Below are 9904 nucleotides of genomic sequence, written 5' to 3'. Positions count from 1 at the left end.
AAGCCCCCTAGTTCTAGTTTCACCCATCCTTGGGAACATCCTTACCGCATCCACCCGATCAAGCCCCTTCACAATCTTATACGTTTCAATAAGATCGCCTCTCATTCTTCTGAACTCCAATGAGTAGAGTCCCAATCTACTCAACCTCTCCTCATACGTCTGCCCCCTCATCCCCGGGATTGACCGAGTGAACCTTCTTTGTACTGCCTCGAGAGCAAGTGTGTCTTTTCTTAAGTATGGAGACCAAAACTGTCTGCAGTGTTCCAGGTGGAGAGGACAGAGATCTCGGAGGGTTGTCGTGGGCTGGTAAGGGGTGAGTACGTCATTTGGAACAAAATAACTACAGCACAGAGTATTTTAGACAGATTGCTCTCCCTATCCCTTTCGGGGAGAGCTGGCCTGTCCTTTCCCAGGCCTGCAAGACTTTTTGACGTTCCAGAAACTCATGGAGCCACATCTTGCATCTGCATGCAATACAGACGCACTCAAAAGCACCCCCGTCAATGATTATTTGGTGCGAGGCACTTTAGATTTTCGATCACAGGTCGTTTGTCCAAACTACCGACTCACGGGTCTGGTTAACCTCCTAACTAAATGATTCACTCGAATGTGGTTACAGATTGAACGCAGTATTAACGAGGTTAACTGTGATTAATCGGGAGCAAACAAAGTCCACGCAGTGAGAGAGGGCATCGTTTCACCAGTTGGAGTATGGAGTCAGACTCTGAGGAAGGACGTCCAGGCCGTAGAGGGGAGGTTTACCGGAGTGGTACCAGGGATTGGGAGAGACAGCGAGCACTGGAGTAAGGGATAGTAGGGTATTAGGTGGGATCAGACCAAGAGAGAATGCGAGGAAGTCTAAGATAGGTTCACGGTCCATGTGTGGAGACGCAGGTGCGAGTCGCCACATGGGGATATGACCATAATGGACACCTGGCTCAAAAAAAAGGTCAGGGTATTCCTGCACGCAAGGTGCTCAGGAACGATAGGGAAGGGAAGAAAGGAGAGACGGGGGTGGGTGGCAGTATTGATTAAGGAGAATATTGCAGTGCCGGAGAGAGAGGATGTCCTGGAGGGGCCAAGGACAGAATCTATTCGGTTAGAGTCAAGAAACAATAGAGGTGCCATTACACTACTGGGGGTATTCGACAGGCCTAGTGGGAAGGAGATAGAGGAGCAAATTTGCAGGGTAATTACAGAGAGGTGCAAGAGCCATAGAGTAGTGATAATGGGGGACTTCAACTCTCTTAATACAGACTTGGATAGTAATAATATAAGGGGAAAAGAGAGGGAGGAATTTCTGAGATGTGTTCAGGAGATCTTTCTCGACCAGTACGTTTCTGGCCCAACGAGGAAGGAGGCATTGCCGGACTTGGCTCTGGGGAACGAGACGGGCCAAGTGGAGCAAGTGTCAATAAGGGGAGCATTTAGGGAACAGCGATCATAATATCATAAGGTTTGGATTAGTTATGGAAAAGGACAAGGAGCAACCTAGAGTATAAATACTCAATTGGAGGAGGGTTGAGAACGGATCTGGCCCCGGGGGTCAATTGGAATCAAAGACTGGCAGGCAAAACTACGATCGAACGATGAGCGGCCTTTAAAGAGGAGGCAGTTCGGGTACAGCCTGGGTACATTCCCACGAGGGGGAAAGGTGGGGCAACTAAAGCCAGAGCTCCCGGGATGACAAAAGAGATAGAGAGTAAGATGAAACAGAAAAAAGGGGGCGTATGGCAGATGTCAGGTTGATAACACAAGTGAGAACCGGGCAGAATATAGAAAGTTCAGAGAAGTGAAATAAGAGGGGCAAAGAGAGGGTATGGGAATAGACTGGCGGCCAACATAAAAGGGAATCCAAAAGTTTTCTACAGGCATGTGAACAGTAAACGGGTAGTAAGAGGAGGGGTGGGGCCGATTAGGGACCATAAAGGGGATCTACCCATGGAGGCAGAGGGCATGGCCGAGGTACTAAATGAGTACTTTGCATCTGTCTTTACCAAGGAAGAAGATGCTGCCAGAGTCTCAGTGAAGGAAGATGTAGTTGAGATACTGGGTGGGCTAAAAATTGATAAAGAGGAGATACTAGAAAGGCTGGCTGTACTTAAAGTCGATAAGTCACCCGGTCCGGATGGGCTGCATCCTAGGTTGCTGAGGGAAGTAAGGGTGGAAATTGCGGAGGTACTGGCCATAATCTTCCAAACATCCTTAGATACGGGGGTGGTGCCAGAGGACTGGGGAATTGGAAATGTCACACCCTTGTTCAAAAAAGGGTGCAAAGATAAACCCAGCAACTACAGGCCAGTCAGTTTAACCTTGGTGGTGGAGAAACTTTTAGAAACGATAATCCGGGACAGAATTAACAGTCACTTGGACGAGTGTGGATTGTTTAGGGAAAGCCAGCACGGATTTGTTAAAGGCAAATCGTGTCTAACTAACCTGATAGAGTTTATTGATGAGCTAACAGAGAGGGTCGATGAGGGCAATGTGGCGGATGTGGTGTATATGGACTTTCAAAAGGCATTTGATAAAGTGCCGCATGGTAGGCTTATCATCAAGATTACGGCCCATGGAATAAAGGGGGCAGTAGCAGCGTGGATACAGAATTGGCTAAGGGACAGGAAACAGAGAGTAGTGGTGAACGGTTGTTTTTCGGACTGGAGGGAGGTGTACAGTGGTGTTCTCCAGGGGTCGGTGCTGGGACCACTGCTTTTCTTGATATATATCAATGACTTGGACTTGGGTGTACAGGGCACAATTTCCAAATTTGCAGGTGACACAAAACTTGGAAGTGTAATGAACAGTGAGGAGGATAGTGATAGACTTCAAGAGGATATAGACAGGCTGGTGGAATGGGCGGACACGAGGCAGATGAGATTTAACACAGAAAAACACGAAGTGATACATTTCGGTAGGAAGAATGAGGAGAGGCAATATAAACTAGAGGGCACAACTCTAAAAGGGGTACAGGAACAGAGAGATCTGGGGGTTTTTGTGCTCAAATCATTGAAGGTGGCAGGGCAGGTTGAGAAAGTGGTTAAAAAAGCAGACGGGATCCTGGGCTTTATAAATAGAGGCATAGAGCACAAAAGCAAAGAAGTCATGATGAACCTTTATATAAAACACTGGTTTGGCCACAACTGGAGTATTGTGTCCAGTTCTGGGCACCGGACTTTAGGAAAGGTGTGAAGGCCTTAGAGAGGGTGCAGAAGAGATTTACTCGAATGATTCCAGGGATGAGGGACTGTAGTTACGTGGATAGACTGGAGAAGCTGGGGTTGTTCTCCGTAGACTAGGGAATGTCCTCCCTAGTGTTGAGCAGGAGGCCCCGTAGATCAGGGGCTCGAGCACTGGTCTTGTTAACCAGAGGTCATGAGTTTGATTCTCACTCGAGCCTGTTCAATTTTGGCTCCGATGTGTTTTAAAAATTCTCCATCAATTCGAGGTGGGTTTGGACATTGACAAATATTCCCTCCAGAACTTCACAAACGTGGGAAGACTGGAGCAACTGGGAATTGTTCTCCTCAGAGCAGAGAAGGTTAAGGGGAGATTTCCCAGAATGGGACCAGGGGATGAGGGACCTCAGTTATGTGGGAGAGACTGGAGAAACTGGGAATTGTTCTCCTCAGAGCAGAGAAGGTTAAGGGGAGATTTCCCAGAATGGGACCAGGGGATGAGGGACCTCAGTTGTGTGGGAGAGACTGGAGAAACTGGGAATTGTTCTCCTCAGAGCTGAGAAGGTTAAGGGGAGATTTAATCGAGGGGTTTGAAATCAGGAGGGGTTTTGAGAGAGTAAATAAGGAGAGAGTGTTTCCAGTGGGCAGGAGGGTCGGGAACCAGAGGACGCAGATTGAAGATAATCGGGGAAAGAACCAGAGGGGGAGATGAGGAGTTTGTTTGTGTACAAAGAGAGTTGCGATGATCTTGTCTACAAATTAATTGGACCCAAATTCATAATTTTGGCAAAGTGGGATGCAAACTCACAATCTTAAAAAAGTGACAGCACACACCCATAACCCACTCTCATATACTCCATAGTTTAACAGCCCTTGCCGTCAAAGCAGCAAGTTATGTGGAAGATTTTTCTATTGTTCACCTTGCTTTTGCTTCGAGATGGGGCCTCATCCCGAAAGACGGCACCTCTGACAGTGCGGCGCTCCCTCGGTACTGACCCTCCGACAGTGCGGGGCTCCCTCAGTACCGACCCTCCGACAGTGCGGCGCTCCCTCAGTACCGACCCTCCGACAGTGCGGCACTCCCTCAGTACCGACCCTCCGACAGTGCGGCGCTCCCTCAGTACCGACCCTCCGACAGTGCGGCCCTCCCTCAGTACCGACCCTCCGACAGTGCGGCGCTCCCTCAGTACCGACCCTCCCACAGTGCGGCACTCCCTCAGTACCGACTCTCCGACAGTGTGGCGCTCCCTCAGTACTGACCCTCCGACAGTGCGGCGCTCCCTCAGTACCGACCCTCCGACAGTGCGGCGCTCCCTCAGTACCGACCCTCCGACAGTGCGGCGCTCCCTCGGTACTGACCCTCCGACAGTGCGGCGCTCCCTCAGTACCGACCCTCCGACAGTGCGGCCCTCCCTCAGTACCGACCCTCCGACAGTGCGGCGCTCCCTCAGTACTGACCCTCCGACAGTGCGGGGCTCCCTCAGTACCGACCCTCCGACAGTGCGGCCCTCCCTCAGTAATGACCCTCCGACAGTGCGGCACTCCCTCGGTACCGACCCTCCGACAGTGCGGCGCTCCCTCGGTACCGACCCTCCCACAGTGCGGCGCTCCCTCGGTACCGACCCTCCGACAGTGCGGCGCTCCCTCAGTACTGACCCTCCGACAGTGCGGCCCTCCCTCAGTACTGACCCTCCGACAGTGCGGCACTCCCTCAGTACTGACCCTCCGACAGTGCGGCGCTCCCTCAGTACTGACCCTCCGACAGTGCGGCCCTCCCTCAGTACTGACCCTCTGATACATGATATATTGGTCGGTCTACGGATTGATATGGAAAAGGTACAATAGAGAGAGAGAGGAGACGGGAGGTAAAACTACTGCGAGCTGTTTGTGGAGCAAGGAGTGAAAATTTGTCGATGGTCAAAAATTGCGGCTGATCGATGGAGAATTTTTCAAACACCCAGACGCCAAAATTGATTAGGCCCCAGTGAGATTCGAACTCACGGCCCTTGGTTTACAAGACCAATGCTCTAACCCCTGAGCTATGGGGCCTCCTGCGGAGAGCCCTTCAGGGCATTGGAGACATCGCCCAGTTGGTGCTGGGAGTTTGAAGAATGAGGTGGGGCCCTGTTGGACACTCAGACGGTGTCTCATTCCCCCAGACGCTGGACTCGGTCTCCTTCAATGTTCGTCTCTCGACCCAGTTCCGTCGGGGAAATGTGGGGACTTTAACCCCCGTCGTTCTCACTGGGGAAACTGTCCCCATCGCGTCTCACTGAGTTCTACTGTCTGTTCATTGCTGATCTGACTTCATTTCAAGTGTTGTAATTTCTTGGTCTCTCGCTCTCTCTCTCTCTCTGTCTTTCTCTCCATCTCTCTCTCTGTGTCTGTCTGTCTCTGTTTTTCTCTCTCTCTCTCTCTCCGTCTGTCTCTCTCTGTTTCTCCGTCTCTCTCTCTGTCTTTCTCTCTCTCTCTGTCTTTCTCTCCATCTCTCTCTGTCTGTCTGTCTCTGTTTTTCTCTCTCTCTCTCTCTCCGTCTCTGTCTCTCTCTGTTTTTCCGTCTCTCTCTGTGTGTTTCTCTCTCTCTCTTTCTCTCTCTCCGTCTCTCTCTCTCTCTGTCTTTCTCTCTTTCTCTCTCTGTGTCTGTCTGTCTGTCTCTCGCTCTCTGTTTCTCTCTCTCTGTCTTTCTCTCCATCTCTCTCTGTGTCTGTCTGTCTGTCTCTCTGTCTTTCTCTGTCTCTCTCTCCCTCTCCGTCTCTCTCTCTCTCTGTCTGTCTGTCTCTCTGTCTCTCTCTCTATCCCTCTCTCTCTTTCTGTCCCTCTCTGTCTATCCCTCTCTCTCTTTCTCTGTCTCTCTTTCTCTGTCTGTCTCTCTCTCTCTCTCTCTCACTCTGTCTCTCTTACCCTCTCTGTTTCTTTCTGCCACTCCTCCCCGTATCCGTTTATCTGTCACTCTCTCCAACGCTCTCCTGGCCGGCCTCCCATCTCCCACCCCCTGTAAACTTCTGCTCATCCAAAACTCCTGCTGTCCGTATCCCAACTTGCACCGAGTCCCGTTCACCCCTCACCCCCCTGTGCTCGCTGGACCCACATTGGCACCCGGTCCGGGAACACCTCGATTTTAAAATTCTCCCCATCCTCCTGTTCAAATCCCTCCACGGCCCCTCGCCCTCCCTCCCTCCCTATCTCTGTAACCTCCTCCAGCCCCCTACGACCCTCCGAGATCTCTGCCCTCCTCCGATTCCGCCCTCTTGTCCATCCCCCCGATTCCCATCGCTCTGCCATTGGCGGCCATGCCTTCAAAAGCCCGAAGCTCTGGAATTCCCTCCCTGAACCTCTCCGTCTCTCTCTCTCCTCCTTTAAGACGCTCCTTAAAACCTCCCTCTTTGACCGAGCTTTTCGTCACCTGTCCGAATATCTCCTCATGGGGCCCGGTGGGGAATTCAGTCTGATTTACGCTGCCTTCAGGCGCCTTAAAGGAACAAATTAAAGAGAGTTATTATTGTTGGCTTGAGAGATGGTGCAAGAGGGAGGGATTCAAATTCCTGGGCCATTGGAACCGGTTCTGGGGGAGGTGGGACCAGTACAAATTGGACGGTCTGCATCTGGGCAGGACTGGAACCAATGTCCTAGGGGGAGTGTTTGCCAGTGCTGTTGGGGAGGGTTTAAACTAATGTGGCAGGGGGATGGGAACCGATGCAGGAAGTCAGTGGGAAATAAAGTGGTGACAGAAACAAAAGGCAGTAAGGGAGAGTGTACAGAACATGACCGGACAGATGGTCTGAGAAAGCAGGGCAAAGACCAAGGGAAGTCTAGATTAAACTGCATTTATTTCAATGCAAGAAGTCTGATGGGCAAGGCAGATGAACTCAGGGCATGGATGGGTACATGGGACTGGGATGTTATAGCTATTACTGAAACATGGCTAAGGGAGGGGCAGGACTGGCAGCTCAATGTTCCAGGGTACAGATGCTATAGGAAAGATAGAGCAGGAGGTAAGAGAGGAGGGGGAGTTGCGTTCTTGATTAGGGAGAACATCACGGCAGTAGTGAGAGGGGATATATCCGAGGGTTCGCCCACTGAGTCCATATGGGTAGAACTGATAAATAAGAAGGGAGAGATCACTTTGATAGGATTGTACTACAGACCCCCAAATAGTCAACGGGAAATTGAGGAGCAAATATGTAAGGAGATTACAGACAGCTGCAAGAAAAATAGGGTGGTAACAGTAGGGGACTTTAACTTTCCCAACATTGACTGGGACAGCCATAGCATTAGGGGCTTGGATGGAGAGAAATTTGTTGAGTGTATTCAGGAGGAATTTCTCATTCAGTATGTGGATGGCCCGACTAGAGAGGGGGCAAAACTTGACCTCCTCTTGGGAAATAAGGAAGGGCAGGTGACAGAAGTGTTAGTGAGGGATCACTTTGGGACCAGTGATCATAATTCCATTAGTTTTGAGATAGCTATGGAGAATGATAGGTCTGGCCCAAAAGTTAAAATTCTAAATTGGGGAAAGGCCAATTTTGATGGTATTAGACAGGAACTTTCAGAAGTTGATTGGGAGAGTCTGTTGGCAGGCAAAGGGACGTATGGTAAGTGGGAGGCTTTCAAAAGTGTGTTAACCAGGGTTCAGGGTAAGCACATTCCTTATAAAGTGAAGGGCAAGGCTGGTAGAAGTAGGGAACCTTGGATGACTCGGGAGATTGAGGCACTAGTCAAAAAGAAGAAGGAGACATATGACATGCATAGGCAGCTGGGATCAAGTGGATCCCTTGAAGAGTATAGAGATTGCCGGAGTAGAGTTAAGAGAGAAATCAGGAGGGCAAAAAGGGGACATGAGATTGCTTTGGCAGATCAGGCAAAGGTGAATCCAAAGAGCTTCTACAAATACATAAAGGGCAAAAGGGTAACTAGGGAGAGAGTAGGGCCTCTTAAGGATCAACAAGGTCATCTATGTGCGGAACCACAAGAGATGGGTGAGATCCTGAATGAATATTTCACATCGGTATTTACGGTTGAGAAAGGCATGGATGTTAGGGAACTTGGGGAAATAAATAGTGATGTCTTGAGGAGTGTACATATTACAGAGAGGGAGGTGCTGGAAGTCTTAACACGCATCAAGGTAGATAAATCTCCGGGACCTGATGAAATGTATCCCAGGACGTTATGGGAGGTTAGGGAGGAAATTGCGGGTCCCCTAGCAGAGATATTTGAATCATCGACCGCTACGGGTGAGGTGCCTGAAGATTGGAGGGTAGCAAATGTTGTGCCTTTGTTTAAGAAGGGCGGCAGGGAAAAGCCTGGGAACTACAGACCAGTGAGCCTGACATCTGTAGTGGGTAAGTTGTTAGAGGGTATTCTGAGGGACAGGATCTACAGGCATTTGGAGAGGCAGGGACTGATTAGGAACAGTCAGCATGGTTTTGTGAGAGGAAAATCATGTCTCACGAATTTGATTGAGTTTTTTGAAGGGGTAACCAAGAAGATAGATGAGGGCTGTGCAGTAGACGTGGTCTACATGGACTTCAGCAAAGCATTTGACAAGGTACCGCATGGTAGGTTGTTACATAAGGTTAAATCTCATGGGATCCAAGGTGAGGTAGCCAATTGGATACAAAATTGGCTTGACGACAGAAGACAGAGGGTGGTTGTAGAGGGTTGTTTTTCAAACTGGAGGCCTGTGTCCAGCGGTGTGCCTCAGGGATCGGTGCTGGGTCCGCTGTTATTTGTTATTTATATTAATGATTTGGATGAGAATTTAGGAGGCATGGTTAGTAAGTTTGCAGATGACACCAAGATTGGTGGCATTGTGGACAGTGAAGAAGGTTATCTAGGATTGCAACGGGATCTTGATAAATTGGGCCAGTGGGCCGATGAATGGCAGATGGAGTTTAATTTAGATAAATGTGAGGTGATGCATTTTGGTAGATCGAATCGGGCCAGGACCTACTCCGTTAATGGTAGGGCGTTGGGGAGAGTTATAGAACAAAGAGATCTGGGAGTACAGATTCATAGCTCCTTGAAAGTGGAGTCACAGGTGGATAGGGTGGTGAAGAAGGCATTCGGCATGCTTGGTTTCATTGGTCAGAACATTGAATGCAGGAGTTGGGATGTCTTGTTGAAGTTGTACAGGGCATTGGTGAGGCCACACTTGGAGTACTGTGTACAGTTCTGGTCACCCTATTATAGAAAGGATATTATTAAACTAGAAAGAGTGCAGAAAAGATTTACTAGGATGCTACCGGGACTTGATGGTTTGACTTATAGGGAGAGGTTGGATAGACTGAGACTTTTTTCCCTGGAGAGTAGGAGGTTTAGGGGTGATCTTATAGAAGTCTATAAAATAATGAGGGGCATAGATAAGGTCGACAGTCAAAATCATTTCCCAAAGGTAGGGGAGTCTATAACGAGGGGGCATAGATTTAAGGTGAGAGGGGAGAGATACAAAAGGGTCCAGAGGGGCAATTTTTTCACTCAAAGGGTGGTGAGTGTCTGGAACGAGCTGCCAGAGGCAGGAGGAGAGGCAGGTACAATTTTGTCTTTTAAAAAGCATTTGGACAGTTACATGGGTAAGATGGGTATAGAGGGATATGGGCCAAGTGCAGGCAATTGGGACTAGCTTAGTGGCATAAACTGGGCGACATGGACATGTTGGGCCGAAGGGCCTGTTTCCATGTTGTAACTTCTATGATTCTATGATTCTATGTTGGTGTGCGATCTTCAACCATGGG

At 49.5% G+C, this 9904-nt stretch overlaps 1 non-coding gene across 1 annotated transcript; it reads right to left on the bottom strand.

The window, feature by feature from the left end:
- Positions 1–5149: 5149 nt before the first annotated feature.
- On the bottom strand, positions 5150–5222 carry trnat-ugu (transfer RNA threonine (anticodon UGU)). The gene has a single exon. It is a non-coding gene; the product is annotated as a tRNA-Thr (tRNA).
- Positions 5223–9904: the final 4682 nt, after the last annotated feature.

The sequence above is a fragment of the Heptranchias perlo genome, unplaced genomic scaffold, assembly GCF_035084215.1.
Source record: "Heptranchias perlo isolate sHepPer1 unplaced genomic scaffold, sHepPer1.hap1 HAP1_SCAFFOLD_379, whole genome shotgun sequence".
In the NCBI taxonomy this organism is placed as follows: Eukaryota; Metazoa; Chordata; class Chondrichthyes; order Hexanchiformes; family Hexanchidae; genus Heptranchias; species Heptranchias perlo.
This window is presented reverse-complemented; position numbering and strand designations above follow the sequence as displayed.